The sequence below is a fragment of the Meriones unguiculatus genome, chromosome 18 (genome assembly GCF_030254825.1).
Source record: "Meriones unguiculatus strain TT.TT164.6M chromosome 18, Bangor_MerUng_6.1, whole genome shotgun sequence".
NCBI classification, from domain to species: domain Eukaryota; kingdom Metazoa; phylum Chordata; class Mammalia; order Rodentia; family Muridae; genus Meriones; species Meriones unguiculatus.
The window spans coordinates 23,919,369-23,937,156 of NC_083365.1; positions in this window are offsets into that span (position 1 = coordinate 23,919,369).

Here is a 17,788-nt window from a genome sequence, read left to right on the forward strand (position 1 = left end):
CCTCCTACCTTGCCACACTCCTTAATGCCATGCTTCACACTTCTAATATTATTTTTTATTAGTTATTGACAGTTTCACACACATATTTTGAGCATATTCACCTCAGGGAGGAGCCCAGCATTTGGTTGTTGAGTGACAAACATTCATGCCTAAAGACACACGTAGAGTATACAAATGGAGCATGTTATAATTAGCCATATATATATGTGCGCACACATATACATATACACATACATATATACATATACAATGTAAAAAGAGACCATGGATTTGAAGGGAGCAGGGGAGGGTATTTGGGAGGGTTTGGATAAAGGAGTGGGAAGCAAGAAATGTAATTATATTCTCAAAAATAAAATTTTAAAAAGTCGGAATCAGGAGACAGGCAGATAACTCAGTTGGTAAAGCCTTTTCTGCACAAACACAAGAACCTGAGTTAAGATCCTTGAACCCGATGCAAATAGCTGCCTTGAACATGCCCATCACAGAGAGCTGCATACCCGAACTTCCTGACATCCCAGGGATGGGGAGATGAGACAGCCAGATGCCTGAGCTCACTCTCAGCCATTCCAGCCAATCAGTGCATTTCCTGTACAGTGAGGCTCAGTTTCAAAATCCAAGCTGGAGAGTAATAAGGAAGACACCAGTGTTGAACCCTTGTCTCCCCATGCGCATGAACGCGTACATGTGAACACAAACACACACACACGTGCACACACACAAACGCAAAGTTCAAATCAAGACACCATTGAGATTCTCATTCTGTCACTGTGGATAGGGAAATACAGCACTGGCTGTCTGCCTGATTGTTGCTATGGAGATATTATGGTTCACATCTGGTGAGACAGGCGTAGCTTCCCATCACCAGCATGACCAGGGCTTCACCCGTCATCTAATCTCAATAACATTTCATGGCTGTGCTCCAGAAACTTAGACAACTTGTTTGCTTGCTTTTCTTTTTATTTCCCCTTTGGAAATTAAGATTTCGAATATATAAGAGCAGATGTTATCATTCACATTCGAATAATTTTTATGTTTAAATTTGGCATGTGAATTTGTAGTGTGTATGTTTATGGAGAGGGTCTAGTTTTGTGAAAAACAAAGGCTCTCTTAATAACATCAAGTACCTAGATTACCTTGGTCTTCATGTAAACGAAGTTTCTTTGTTATCATTATTTTGGAAAAAAAAAAAGAACAAAAAACAGAAAACCAGAAATATGTTGTCTCTCTCCTGCCAGTTTATAATATAACACAGACAAATACCAAAACAAAATTCTTCTGTCATTTTGCCAGAGGGCTCTAGAGTGTTTCCTTTTGCTTATTGCAGCTATGATATGGTGATATCCACTTGTCCTCTCAATAGAGAAAAACTTCCACTAACCACTTTGGAAGCACTGGAGTTGGACACACTGAAGAACTGGGTTGCAGGAGGAAGACCTTGGTGCATGGCTCTCTCTGTTGTTCCAGCAGCCTGGAAGCAGCTTTGTGTGGATGGAGTAATCACCTCACCTGTGGTTCGTTGCCTGTGGTTCAAGACACATCAAGGGTAATTCTGATAAATGCCATATTTGTACCAGAATGAGATCTCAAGGTCTTCGGATCCATGAGAAGTTGAGTGTGAGGACAGTCTCCTCTTCCTGGCTGGGAACTCTAAAGGGGCAGCTGTTTGTTGTCAGTGAACAAATATGTCCTGGGGACATTTATCAGAGAATGCCGTTTAGCTCCATGCTCATTTCGGAACTGGACTATTCTTGCTAGCATTCAGTGTCTTGTTGAACCGATGAAAAGGCTCATGGTGTGTAAACAGGATTGCTTCCTGCTTAATATTCTTGAAAGTAGAACTCCGTGCTCCAAGATATGGCACTGTTTAACAGCTGGTAGGAGGCAGAGGGTGGAGAGTTGGAAAAACCTGTTTTGTGAAGCATTTCGATTTCTTTGTTATCAACGTACTAAGTCCTGAAGTGTAGTGGTGTGAGACTGCCTGTAGGACCACTCTGGTTTTCATTTTCAGTACAGCATTCGATAAAATACATGACACAGCCAACAGCCTATCATAAAACCAGCTTTCCGTGCTGTAATTTTACATAAATGTAGGGAAATGTAAGTATCCCAAACTTTAAGGTAGACCAGGCTAACCTACAATGGCTACCGGGGTAAATACATTATGTGGATTTTGATTTAGAGTATTTTAAACCTACCATGGAGGTATTGATGCAACCTCATGATTAATCTAATATATCTGTGCTCAAATTAAGGCCCATTTCAAGCTGTCAAAATCATATCAGTACACACACACACACACACACACACACACATACATACATACACACACACTTTAGTTCCTGTCAGCTGGTCCTAGCCAGTACTAAAACAACAACAATAAAAACAAAACAAAACAAAACAAACAAACAAACAAAAAAACCAACAACAAATCTGAGGAATTAGCTGTGGTGTTCTGTAGCCTAGCAGTGTTAAATGTAGTCTACAAAGTTGTGTGTTCTGATTCAAGAGATAAAGAAGAGCCTACATGTCCCCAGTATATATAAATTATTCGTGTTTGAGGAGATGGAAATGCAAACTAATGCTATTTGATCACCACACATCACACTGATTGTCTTGTGCTCCACAAATGCCTATAAACGCTCTAATAATCATGTAAATTCTACATGGAGATTACAATGAGATTATGAGAGAATGACTAGTAATCTAACATCTAATTTTCCTCAGTCATAAAATGATGCCCAGAAGTCTGATTTCATGACTTACTTTGGCCAGTTGGATTCAGCAGTTATTGCTCCATTGGACATCAGTGAGCCTTAGGGAGTAAAGTCTGCCTGGGAAGGCCAGAGCTCTGGCCTAATAACCCCAGAGCTGGTCTCAGGCACCAGCTGACCTTTGAGAAGAAGAGTTTGGCAGTCTTGTTTAGTCTTAGCTCCAGGATCAGCTCCAATCAGCCAGTCTCTGCAGTGCTGTTTCTTGGCTTTGTCCTCCCCATTCCTTTCTTTCTTCTCTTTTCTCTTCCTTCCTTTCTTTCTTCTTCCTTCCTTCCTTCCTTCCTTCCTTCCTTCCTTCCTTCCTTCCTTCCTTCCTTTCTCTCTCTCTCTCTCTCTCTCTCTCTCTCTCTCTTTCTTTCTTTCTTTCTTTCTTTCTTTCTTTCTTTCTTTCTTTCTTTCTTTCTTTCCTTCTTACAAATTTGGGGAATTTCCCTTTCCCCCTGCATGTCCTAATAGGGAAACATCTCCTTGTTCTTACTAAACTTTATCTGATTTTCTTCACACAGCTTAACCAATGCCTCTTTTATTTCCCTACTGAAATAGCCTCTGTCTGGATACTTATTTGTAAACATAGCAGAGGTTCACAAGCTGTGGGTTGTAACCACTTTGGGGATTAAATATCAGATATTCTGCTTATCAAACATTTACATTACAACTCATAACAGTACCAAAATTACAGTTACAAAGAGGCAACGAAAGAATTTTATGGTTGGGTCACCACAACATGAGGAACTGTACTAAAGGGTCACAGCAGTAGGAAGGCCAACTTCCGCATACTGACATACAGAGAGCTGACAGATGTTTCAGTTTGATTTTTATCAGTTGTAAGTGCCCATTGCTTTATTGAGTGTTTTGAGGCGTATCAGCACGTTTTAATTCATTGAATCTGAAAGCACTTAGTACAGACCAAAGCCTCAGTAGGGTTTGAAAGCCATCAGGTAATGACTCAAATGTCACTGTGGTTGCTGTAGCAAACAAGACAGCCCATATGTGATTCTTGGGTAGAGAAAGACCATCAGAATCAGAATGTAGAAAAGAGATGAGAGAGAAAGAGAGAGAACTTGGATGCTTGGATGAAAGGAATGAATTGGTAAGGGTTTTGTTTTGTTTTGTTTGCATTTTACAAGTTTCCAGTATTTTCATCTTAATTTGGGGTCTGACTTTTTTCCATGTAATAACTTCCAGGCCCGACCTATGCCCTCTCAGCTGTTCAGAGCCGAGATTACTCACTTGCACTTGACTTGAATCTTAGGACATCAAAACTTTCTGCTTCCATCTCAACGTCCCCAGAGTCCTCTGAGCTGACTGTGGAAGTGCAGAAAGTAATCAGAAGACGAAATCATAAGGAAACAAGTCCTTAGGAGCCTTTTGTCCCACCCCGAGAAAAACTTACTTCACTTCTCATGTGAGAGAGTGAAGAAGCAATAATAACAACTCATAAATCCTTCCTCGTGCTGACAACGGTCCAGTAGTTCAGCTCTGACAAAGCCGATTCCTTGAGAGAGCGGCTGAGCTTTGCCCTGCTGATGCTGTCTTCCTGCAACAGTGTAGGGAGAATTCACCATAAAATGATGTCGGAAAGCTCAACTTGATAGGATGACAGAGTACACTGTCTGAATGTGGCATTCATGTCTATTTTAAAGGCAACAATTGTAGTTTTTAATGAAAACTTTGATTTATACATCTCTGAAAAGCAACTAAATCCCATGACAGCAATCAATACCTTGAGATGCTGTCTGTTTCATTCTGTTTATTACACAGTTAAAGGCCACACAGTCCTTTAACACTCTTGACTTCTTGACCTGAGCAATCTGTCCATGGAACATTGTCTTACCGTCTGGGCAGAAAGGCCTCCACAAGCCTTTCATAGCTAGATCAACAGGAACGCAATATGAATTTGCACAACTTGGATGATCCAGGACTCCTGACAAATGTAGACAAGATGTACTTCATGTTGGAGTAGGAGTTGCCTACCCCAATTCCCTCTGGAACCTTCCTTACCTTATCTTGGATGTTTTCATTGTGAAAATTCCTCATCAATTGCATGCTGAGATACAGATCACTTTCTTAGAAGGTCCTTGTTATGAGGCTTTAAAAAAGATTATGAGTTTAAATACTAAACCATTGTTATCTCTTACTCAAAGAATGCAAGGGTCATTTATTAAAACAAGAATTACTGCTTGCTTCTCTTTTTATAAATGATAGCAAAATACTTTTCTGGACTCCAAAGTGGCCTAGAAAGATAGCATTTCAAATTCTCTGAGGAATGAAGGACAGTATAAGCAAATAAAATATTACCAGGAAATCATGAGACCAACCCAGGTAAAGAATGAAGTATGTACAAACTTCCTACTTCTGCATCCTCATTGTAGACAGGAATTCTAGACTGGAGTTATTTGTAGAAATACATTCACCATGTCAGTGTGAACAGTTACCTGTGAAATAGTGCAAAAGAAAATTCCCAGGAAGAACCATAGAAAACGAAAGGAAGCACTAACCAAGATGAAGAAGGAATACAGAGCATGACCCTTCAGGTCTAAGTACAATAGACTTGGGGTTTTTGCCTGTTCGTTTTGTTTTGTTTTTCTAGAACTGTAGGTGTCTACTATAAATGCTATGTAACACAGATGTTCTTCCTAACAGAGATGGCTCCACTGAACAAGCTTTAATTTCTCTGAGTGGCTAACAGACAGCCTTATACTGTTGGTTTATTTCTCTTTAAGAATATAAGAAAAGGATCTTCATGATTGACTTTTTCCACTTGAAATACAGGCTCTTGACTTCTCAATTTTGCAGGCATGCATACTGGGCAGCACATTCTAAGATAGCAAAAGAACCATTGAACTTATGCACATGTAAAGACTATTAATTGTAACAGTTTTGGCATGAATACAACAATTAGAGCACTTGTGTGCTTTTGCCCATCCTAGTGCCTAACGGAATAAAGGGATGAGGCAGTGAGCTTTGCTCATGGTGGCCCTGCTTTGCTCCAAATGAAGCCATGATTCTGTTCCATTCTCCTCTTTCTACATTAATGACATGGTAGGCATGCTCTCCCTGCTGTAATATCTAGGGGTTATAACTAACAAGAAAAATAACTGAGAAGCATTTAACTTGTATGTCTCCTTGTGTGGGCATAGATATTAGGAAACTTTAACAACATCACATTCTAAGAAGAGAGTGAGCTGTTAAACATATGTGCACTTCCAATGTGTTCCTTATAGGAGTTTGACCCTCTTTGTGTATTTTAATACATAACTTAGGGAAGTTGTCTCTGATATTTTAAGTCATCCATATGCGAGTAAGTGTTTCTCTTATAGAAGCCAAGTAAATATTTATGGTTATAGAAATAAGATGTCATTTTGAGTGCAAATGCTGATAGCAAATAAATATTATTTTAGCTAATATTTATAAGGTGATTTATAATCTTAAAAGCACTTTTATGTTTTTGTGTACATTATAATGTTAGCTTTACAAATAGCATTCATTTTTGTTTAATGCAGTGTGGCTAAGAAAAGCTTGAGAAACTATCTCTTGATATTGATGAGATCCAACCCTTCCTTTTTAAATTGCTTTTCTCCGTCTTTAACTATCTCTAAAAACCCCATTCTGATTTCATTAACTATCTGAAAGAGTCTATGTTAACTATAAACCATTAAAGCCTTAAATCCCAGTGGCCCTAAGCAGAAAAGGCTTAGTTTATTATCATACCTTATGACCACCAGGATCAACTGTTGTCTCAACTGAGAAACTGCCCAGATCAGATTGGCCTGCTGGGGATTCTGTGGAGATTGTCTTGATAGTAAAAAGGTTCAGTCCACAATGGATGGCAACAGTTTCTGGGCTGAAGATGAATGACACCTAATTATGAGTTTGGTAGCAGCATTTCTTCATAGTTTCCTCCTCACTTCTTCGGTTGGGTAATAAATTCCTTTGTCAAAGGTAATGATTTGTAGAATAGCAGGCAGATTTACCTTCAGGTTCATGCCTTGAGTTCCTGCCTTGATTTCTCTAACTCATGAGTCATTATTAGGAATCATAAACCAAATAAACCCTTTCTTCCCTAAATTGCTTTTGGTCACATGATTTTATTACAGCAGAAAAATAAAACACATTATTAGACATATAATATAGAATAAACATAGTAAAATCTATAGTCCTGAAGAAGCTAAACAACAAGGAAGACCCTAGGAAAGATGCTCAGTCCTCATTCAGAAGGACAAATGCAATAGACATCAGAAACAGGAGAAAATATGGAACAGGACAGCAGCCCACGACAGATGGCCTCTGAAAGACTCTGCTGATTGAGGTATCAAAGCAGATGCTGAGACTCATAGCCAAACTTTGGGAAGAGTGCATGGAATTTTATGAAAGAAGGGGGAGATAGAAAGACCTGGAGAGGACAGGAGCTCCAAAAGGAGACCAACAGAGCCAAAAGAAACTGAGCCTTTGAGGACCTACAGAGACTGATACTCCAACCAAGAACCATGCATAGAGAGGACCTAAAACCCCTGTTCAGATGTAGTCTATAGGTTTATTCTCCAAGTGGGGTCTTTAGTAAGGGGAGCAGGGGCTGTCTCTAGTGTGAACTCAGTGGTAGGCTCTCTGATCAACTCTCCCTGGGTGGTGCAGCCTTGCCAGGCCACAGAGGAAGACAATACAGTCAGTCCTGATGAGACCTGATAGGCTAGGGTCAAATAGAAGAGGAATAGGACCTCACCTATCAGTGTACTAGGGGAGGGGCAAAGGAGGAGAAGAAGGAGGGAGGGTGCAAATGGGAGGAGATGGGGAGGCACAGCCAGGATACAAAGTGAATAAATTGAAATAAATGATTAATAAAAATATCAGAGTATCAAAACATATGCTGAAACTCATAGCCAAACTTTGGGCAGAGTGCAGGGAATCTTATGAAAGAAAGGAAGATAGAAAGACCTGAGGGGAACAGTAGCTCCACAAGAGAGCAACAGAACCAAAAAATCTAGGCCCAGGCATGGAGATAACCCAGAACTCCTGCACAGATGTAGCCCATGGCAGCTCAGTGTCCAAGAGGGTTCCCTAGTAATGGGAACAGGGACTGTCTCTGACATGAACTCAGGGGCTGGCTCTTTGATCACCTCCCCCTGAGGGGGGAACAGCCTTATCAGCCCATGGAGAAAGACAATGCAGACAGTCCTGAGGAGACCTGATAGACTAGGGTCAGAGGGAAGGGGAGGAGCACCTCCCCTATCAGTGGACTGGGAAAGGAGCATGGGAGAAGAGGGAGGAAGGGTGGGATTGGGAGATGATGGGGGAGGGGACTACAGCTGGGATTCAATGTGAATAAACTGTAATTAATAAAAACAAAATAAAATTAAAAAAATCAAACCGGAACATGGAGTAATAACCTCCAACCAGATCCACTGCTAAAACCCAGTGACTGTGAATGTGTCAGCTCATATAAGGGACTGTGGCACAGAAAGATGTGTTGTTGAAAATCAATGGTATTAGGCTACATAGTATTTATTATTAGCCCTATGATTATCATGACAGTATTATTTAACCCACCATCACAGTCAATGACAGACACCTGTTAGCATTTATAATTGCCTTATTTACCTTGGGCTAGGCAGACATTCCATGAATGTTGTCTCAATACCCTCACCATCCACCTCCTAGTCCCCATCCAGTGCCATTGGCCTTAACCATTCCTATCTGACCTATCTCCCATTTATAATTCTATAAATACTTTCTTATCCCCCATCTGGGTTGCTTTCTCCATCCACACCATCTTCGGAGTCCTTCCTCCCAGCCCACATGGTTCCTTCTCTAACCTAAGCCATCCTAACATCCTCCTTTCTCCTCTCTTCCCATCTGTTCTTCTCCTTCCCATGTTTCCCTATCCCCCAAAAGCCCAGGAACCTTAGCCATGCCTATCCCCTTCACTCTTGCCCAGGTTCAGGCCTGTTAATTTATTATTATTAACCAATCAGGAATAATGTCAGGTTTACACAACAAGGATAGGGCAGTAACCAAATCTTAAGGGCCAGTAATTAGCATCAAAATACAAGCATCAGACAACCCCCAACACAGATGTGGGAAAATGAGGATCTTGAGGTGGTTAGACTATCTGACGAATCAGGTATGTCTATACAAGGGCTGTCAAAGACAGGTAGGACAATCAGAGTACAGGAGGAGTCATGTAGTTACAAGTAGAACTGAGTGAACCCTAGACAATTAAAAAGCCAGGAATAAGCATTTTTGGAGCATATTCTACCAAGGCCTGGATTTTATTTCCTAAGACTTATTCTGGACTTAGAAAGTACTAAATAGAGTTTTTGGTTAAGTGGGTTGGTCAGGACAAACTTAGATCCTAGCTGCTCCAGTCCCTCATATTCCTCACAGATGACAGCAGGGCCTAGGCAGAGCTGTGAAGCTATTGTAAGATTTTTTTTCATATCTGATTTGTCTAATTCACAGTATGGTCACAGTGTTTACTATGTCTGAGCACAGACTCAAACTCGTGATCTGTCTATGATGAGGCAAAGCACAGAAAACAGTGCGTTTAACAGAATGTTTTATGTTCTTACACATGCTTTATAAGTGTCACAGCTCTAAGGAGAAAGTTATACTGGCAGTTGAGAGCCAAGGAATACCACAAATGTCACACCGCACAGATAGATAGATAGATAGATAGATAGATAGATAGATAGATAGATAGATAGATAGATAGATAGATAGATACAAACCTTACACAGGAGATTTATTGGGAGGAACAGCCCAGGAGGGTGGCTGCCTCTGCTTAGGTGAGAGACAGCAGAGAAATGGGCAGAAGACAGGCTTTATATAGGACTTCTTGGAGGTAGAGGTTGGAGCTTCTCAGGGTAGAGATTTTCAACATGGGGATTGGTGGGGTTTCAAGTCCCAAGCTTGGGCTTTCCACTCTGTAGGGCAGAGGCAGGGTCCAGCCTTTAGAACAGTGTGAGTGTTCTGTGGGTGGAGCCTGGCAGTTGGAGGATCATAGGGCAGGGGACTAGCCATTTGTGTGCCCTGAGGGGCTTACATGCTTGTCCTTTTTCAGAACATTTTAATCACATAAATCTCACATAGTTAAACTGCGTAAGTTAGAGACTAAAGGTGCCAAGTGGGGAAAGGGTCTAGATTGATTTGATGCAGGTACTACAGGCATGTCCAGTATGAGACACTTCATAGAGGTCAACTGATACCTGATCAGATCCTCCATGAAAGACGTTCATTTCACTTACGATTCTCAATTGAAAGTAAAACATACAGTGTATATCTATTGTGTAGACTTCATTGTGTTAGGCACTGGGTAATGTGACAGGTAAGAGAAGCCATTTACTTAGATTAGAGTCTCACCCACCACTTACGAATGGATATTACATATAGCAGTCAGTGCCTTGTAGTTTTAAGATGTCTTCTGTGGGGTGACATTTACGGTTTCAGCCAAGCTGACTTGTCATTGCTTTGCTGAACTGAAGCCTATTGTAACTCTGGGGAGTTATAGGTAGCCAGATGAAAGCGAAAGTCATTGATTTTGTCCAAAAATCACTGTTGATGAATAGTCATGAGCAGTTTGATGTGAAACGGGCCAAGGATGAATCTCAGCCACACTCATTACTTATGTGACTTATGTGACTTGATTAGCCTCCAGTTTGTGAGGGTGTCTGTCCACTAAGCTTGTCTGTCCAGGGATAGGAAATGCTTGGATTTTTCTCTAAGCCAGGACTTGGAAAACTGATGTCAGTTTCTTACCAGTTACCTTTAATGGACCTAAAAGCATCTAAAATCAGGGGCGGGAGAGATGGCTCAGTGGTTAAAAGCACTGGCTGTTCTTCCAGAAGACCTGGGTCCAATCCCCAGCACCCACATGATGGCTTACTAAGATCTTTAAATCCTATGGTAAAGGACTCAATGTCATCTTCTGGCCTCCAGTGGGTACCCCATGAATGTGGTGCTACATACATGTGGAAAATCACTCACATTCATGAAACAAAGTTAATTAAGATAATAGCTGCCATGGGGACACATGTCTTTGATTCCTTTCTGGAGATAGAAGCAGGCAGATCTCTGTGAGTTCAAGGTCATCTTCATCTACAAAGTGAGTTCCAGGCCAGCCACGGCTACACAGTGAGTCCCTGTTTCAGACAACAAACCAAACTTTGCCAAACCATACCATGTCTCTCTGTTTATCTTCGTAGTGTCAGTATCTGCTTCTGTCAGATTTGGAGCAGATTTTCAAGAAAGCACAAGAATTTTTTTTCAACTCCCTTGATTTTGAGGGTAAAGAAAACAACAGTGTAGCTAGATGGGTTTTCTTCACTTTCCTGCACTTCCAGTAAATATTTCCAGCCTGCCTCACACAGACTCCTATAAGGTTTCCTCCTACAAGTCTGTATTGAAACCTGAATACTTTCCATGTATTTTCACATTTCCCACCTCTTGGCCAATTTAGACCCCATTCCTAATGTCTTTTCCAAGCTGGGTGACAGTTACCAGGATGTAAGTGACAGATGGACTGTTCACTTCAGACCATATTTCTTATGACACTGAAATAGCTAAAGTAATAGTCGTGCAAAATACAAAATGGAGCATTTCATCTTGTGCGGTCCCTCTCCCTTCTGGCACCTCCAACCAGTCAGGAAAGGCATGACTGGAGGCCATGCTGGCTTGTGCAGTGATTCGCCTATAAGCTACTTTTTAGGGCTGTTCTCTAGCTTTTTCTTCTCTTATCTTCTCCGGCTCCTTCTCCCCCTTCTTCTTATACACTGATGTGTGTCTGAGAAAAGTAAACCATATACATTTAAAGTACGCCAAGTGATAATTCCAGATCTGTATGCGGTGCAAAAGAATTACCAAAAACAAATGAGTATATCCATTACTTTACCCGATTACTCTTTCTGTTGTGAGAAAAGTTAAGGATTGTTTGCTCAGCAAATGTGGAGGCTGCAGACTGTGATTATCAACTCAGGTTACAATGATCAGCACCAGAACCTCAGAACGCACTCATAACTGAAAACTCGTTATTTTCGACCAGCATCTTCCTCTTCTTCCAACATGGAGCTCATGGCAAATGCATGCAGTTATCAGCTCTGCTTTTTGACCCCAAAATTACATATTCCTCATACGAGTGAGATTGTGCAGTACCTCTGTGTTTCTGCAGCTGGTTTATCACACAAACACAATGGCCCATCATGTTGCCACCAATGACAGAATTTCATGTCTTTTGAAAGACTTAACAGCAATCTAATGTTTATTAACAAACAAATGCAGAGTAGACCATTGTTCTTACATGGTGGACATTGCATTAATTGAGGAAGGCTAATTATGTAAAGCATGATCAGTAAATAGCACACGACATGGTCTCAGAAATCACATAATTCACCAGAAACAAAATGATGAGGCACCATATGAAGAATCCCTGACACTATATATTTCTAAAGCTATACATTATTCAATTTCAATTCCAATTCTGGGCCATCGTGGCAGCAAAAAAAATATGGCAGAGGAACTTGTTTACCTCATTAAAAGCACGGAGAAGAGACGGTAACTGGAAGGGGCCAGAGACAAGATCCCTCTAAGATCGGTCTGCTTCCGCCAGCTATCTTCCTCCTCCTAATGTTTTTGTGACTTCTCCGAACAACGCTACCACCTGGAGACCAAGCATTCAAAACCTGCACCTGTGGGGTGACATTTTATGCCATTGCAGGCGTGACAATTGTTTGCACTTTTGGCTGTTGTGCGATGAACACAAACATGCCAATATCCCTCCGAGATCCTTATTTCAGCTTTTTTGGCCATATCCCAAAGCAATGTTTGCTGTGCCCTTTTATTCGAGGAATCTTCATACAGTTTCCAAAACACATACGGTTTCGCTTTTAACCCAAGACCCTTTGGAGACAAGGCCCTCCGCTCATTCTACCAGCCTTGTGGGTGAGTGTAAACTTGAGTACCCAGAAGTACGCATCATCTGTGTGAATTTTAAGATGACAAAAAAAATAGCCAAGATCCTATTGGGAACTCACTAAAGTGGAGCTTGGGGACATACGCGGGGTGAGAGATCCTTCAGCGCTGAATGCTTTATAATTTTCTGGGGCATCCTTTTGCAGAGCTTCAGAGATGATGTCAGCTGTTCTGCAGATCCCAAGCCTATGCACCGTGCCTTAGTCTGCCCATCTCCACAATTATGTAGATGGAAACAAATCTCAGGGAAATTCATCCAGATGGTAATGTAGCCGATGGATTCTCTTAACTGCCCATGAGAAAGCAAGAAAGCAGTTGATAGTTTTTTGACACAAACTAAATCACCTACATTTCATTGGGCCTGGTTATTTTTTAACTGCCCAAATTTCAAAATAAAATTTGAATAATAAGAGCTCCAGAAAAATAAAAGCAATTGTCTTATTGAGGACACACAATTCTCCTAATTAAAAAAAATATGAAGAATTATTGAGTTCCTCAGATAAAACAGGCAGCAAGTTCATTGCAAACTGTTGAGTCAACAATTAAACCAAATTCTGAAGGAAATATTAGGACTAGAAACGAAAAGGTGAGCTCCTTAGCAAATACATGGCTTGAGATTTATCCATAATTAGGCAGAATAGTAAGTAAATGCCGTGGCCTCTCATGACCCCTCACTCAGAGGTCCTGCTCAGCAAGCTTCACACGTCGTCTAAATATCATTCTCGACACAGCATTCAGGCATTCCCTGTGCTTCAAGGGAGCACAGTTGTTTAGCTGAAGGGTTAGGACAGCACTGTTCCATCGTGGGTGGTACGGTTTAATTAATACCTACAGAAGCTTGTGAGAATTTCCAAGGTCATTTTATATCTTTCACTTCCGGGAACTGAGGTTCTGTGGCTCTTTTAATTTCTTCCTACTCTCTATTTTTTCTTTATGGAGGGGAGAAGTTTTGGTATCACTGAAATCAGAACAAAAACGTAATCATGTTTTAAGTCGGACATTATATATTCTATGGGAGGTTATTGGAATGCCTAAATGTTTTACTATGTCCTGTCACTCAGCAGAATGTATTGCAATGATCTCTCTGTATATTCATAATACCTACACTTGGAAACAAGATGATCTCTATCATTAAGAAGGTCCAAGTCTGTGCCTAACCCATATTCTTTAGAAGGAAGACTGATTCTCGACCAGTGATGGGAGCCTTTCAGCTGTCTCCTGGTATTACTGACAAGAAACCTCGTCAGAAAGAGTCCACCCCACAAGAAGGAAACTGAGTATTAAGTTCATGCCCAAACAGCAGATAACCCAGCACACTTTAATTAACCATGGTTTCAGCTTCTCTGGACTTTTTCAACACCAGACTGAGGATGCATTTGACTTAAAAACAACAACAACAACAAAAAAAAAAAACAAAAAAACCCAAAAAAACAAAAACAAAAAACAAAAAAACAAAAACAATATCAGATTCCAATCAAGGATCATTACTGTGCTACTGTCTCTTAAGGATACTGGAAATCCCAGCTTTTGTTAGTGTGATTGGCAGGATCTGAGGTGCTTTCCCCGCAGTTTCTTGGGCACAGAGAGGACCCTGACCTCACGGCTTGATTCTAGAGTGAGAGGAGAATATCTGTTGTATGACTAAACAGTGAACCCAGTGAACCCAGTGCATACTAGTCACCTTTTGAGGACACATACGTGATCTGGCAGGAGTCTAAACTAATCGCCACAAAACTCTTAGGCTCCGAGCCTTAGAAATATTGTCTCAGGATTGTTTCTACGGTAAAGACAGGTGTCTGTATGTGTATACATAAGTGCATGTTAAAGGAAACTGTGCAACACATACTGAATATATGCAAATGTCAAGAAAAGAATCTTGTGCATATGTTTAGATTTTTTTATTTCACAATTAACTGTATTATTATTGATGAATGTTTCTGGTTTATCTTTATCTTTGAATAGATACTAAATTGCTTTAGAGCGTGAGTCATTTTTTTTTTCATACTCTAGGCAAATGGGCTGTTTTCTTTGCATGGACATGCACTGTGAACAGCACACACTGGGGAATGGGTCATGTGAGTCATGACAGCGTGAGATCTTCAGCAGAACTCTGTTCTGAGAAAACACACGAGGATACTCTGTGAGGTTTTCTGACCGTAAAAATATCCTCATGCAGCATGTTGGCCTACGAAATCATTATTTTTATAAGTTATCTCTTTTAACATATGGAAACTTATGTTCTTGGAACAACAGCAAGTTATTCTGTAAGTTAAACAAAAAAAAAAATCAAATCATTTTAACTTCTTAAAGACGTTTATTCTGAGAGCTTTGTTTAAAAATTCCAAGACTGTGATTTTTTTAATATGGTAACCTGATCTTGACTGAGAAAAATTCAGAAAACCTCCACTACTAAAAAGCAATGGTCGGCTATGGTACCTCAGGGCTGGCTAAGTGTTAGAATCTACTAGAGTTTGCTACGCAAAAGTCAAGTAACACATTTGTCCTACCATAAAAAAGCATGCTCAAGCCAATCAAGTGGTATCAATGAGAACTGAAAGGGTGTTGTTTAAATCTGAAGTATTTGTCTATTAAAAACCCTGAACCACAATCAAAAAAATGTATGAAAGCTGAACAGCAAGAATAATTTCAGCCCTGAAAATTAAGATGAAATTTGGAACTGAAATTTAAAAAAAAAATAAGGTAACCTTTAACTTTGAGGGCTTACTATTAAATATGTCATTTAATGATGACAATGCCTTGTCCTGCATGAAAGTTATGTTATATGTTGTGTGCTTACATTCTTATTATCCAGCCATTATTCATTTAGTCTGTAAAGATGAATGGCTTCTCTCCAGTGAATCTACAGGCAAATTGATTGCCATCTTATTTTATGTACCCTTCTATTTTCTCAGGTCCTGTACCCACAGTGAGTAGACTGTTTATATTCTCAGGTTTATTTGCTAGTTAACTCTTTCTCCTGCTGATCTAGAGTCAAAGTTCCTCAATGATTTAAGTGCCATTTGTGCCTAGAATTGGTGAATTCCAAGATTGGGATCTTAAGAAGAATAAGCTTCTCAAAGTGAAGAGACATGATCATTCACTGTGACATTATGGAAGGACAAATAAAGGTTTCAACTTGGAGTTCCTTGGTTTTCCTTGACTGAGTGTTTCTCTTTAACTGTTGTCTTTCAGTTGTCAGTTTCAATATTTTCAGTTACCTTTAAACTTATTCTACAGTGATTCCCAAAATATGTATGTTCTGTGCAGCAAGACTATTAGAACTTTCTCATCCAGAGCTGTCCATCTAGTATTTTCTCCTATTAAAGAGTTACTAGGGATAAGATATCCCTAAGTGTGCAATGGTGGCAAACACATCTTGGTTTTAACCAACAGCTGTCTAGTTGTATTCAAAACCTGTTCAACAGTAGGTAAATCATGCCCAGTACTGGAACCCTAGCCAACTACTTGGGCTAGTGAGGTCATAGATGTTAAAGGAGAACATATTACTATCATTTCTCTAAGCCAGTGCAATTCCTAACCACACTCTAAATATTTGTCCTTACACCTACAGATCACTGTAGCTCTCATCCTTCATCAAAGCAACTTCTCCTCATAAAAGACAGAGACCAAAACAGGAAAACCATAACTGGTCAAGGTGCAGAGAACAACTGATTGTTGGCTTCTCGGACCCAAATGGTACATCTACAACACAATTCCTGTGCCTAAGGCTTGGAAACATTGTGTAAAAGGGGGCTGAAAGATTGTGAGAGACAGCGAAACAGGAAATCTGATGTGAGATCATGTCTTCTAGAAATGTCAGAGAAGCTACCCATGAAGTCATAGCAGCATGGCTGCTTAAACAAGGCCTGAACAATTACACCACCAATAAACCTACCAATGTTGGAAAACTTTCTGAGGCTCTACCCCTAGACGAAGAACTACAGATAACTAAAAACTGCGAAGAATGGGAGAAACAGTCTTTTCCCAGATGACTCCCTTACTTGGTTATCCGATACCAAAGGGTCATCCCTGGAATCGTACACATACAAGTAACGGTAAATGGACTGATCAGATTGTATTTGTATAGCCATGTGTTTGTGTCAATGTATGTGTTTGTATGTGTGCAACAATAGAAATTAAAGAAAAAGAGACAACGAAGGGGAGAGGGCAGGTCTATGAGAGGTTGGAGAGAAAGAGAAGGGAGAAATTACACAAGCGTTGGTAAAAAGCTATTTCCGAAATCATGCCTATGACATTACTGCATGTAGTGTCTTAAGAAAAGTTGCATTCCTAGTGAAATTAAAGACACATCTGGGCACACAAAAAAATTCAGCTCGAGGCTTGGCCAAGATTCTTTACCTATTCATACAAAAAATATTTAAAAACATTTGGAAGCAAATAATTTTTAAAACAAAGTTTTGTTGTAAGACATAACACTTTTCAATTTTCCCGCAAAAAGTACTGTCATTTAAATAGAAATGGTGAACCAACCACTGTCTCCATCTTCTTTTATTTTCGCTAGTGTCTTAGTTTTCTATTGTGTCAAAACATCATGACCAAGGCAACTTATAAAAGTTTGGAGGCTTGTAGTTCCGGAGGGGTAAAGTCCATGACCACCACAGCAGCAAGCACGGCAGCAGGCAGACAGTTATGGTGCTAGAGCAGTAGCTGAGACCTTACAGATGATCCACAAGTATGAGGCAGAGACAGCTAACTGGCATGGGATTTTGAAACCTCAAAGCTCACCTCCAGTGACACACCTCCTTCAATAAGGCCACACCTCCTAATTCTTCTCAAACTGTTCCACCAACTGTGGACCAAGTATTTAAAATATGAGCCTATGGAAATCATTGTCATTCAAGCCACCACAGTGTATGTGTGTGTGTGTGTATGTGTGTGTGTGTGTGTGTGTGTGTGTGTGTGTCTGTTTCTTATGCATACCAGGCATTGCATCTGGCTTGTCATGGGGTCTATTGGATGGTGCTTCTCACTACTCATTATCATTTCCATGCTTCCCATTAGAATCAAGGACATTGAGACACTGAGAAAATGTCTAA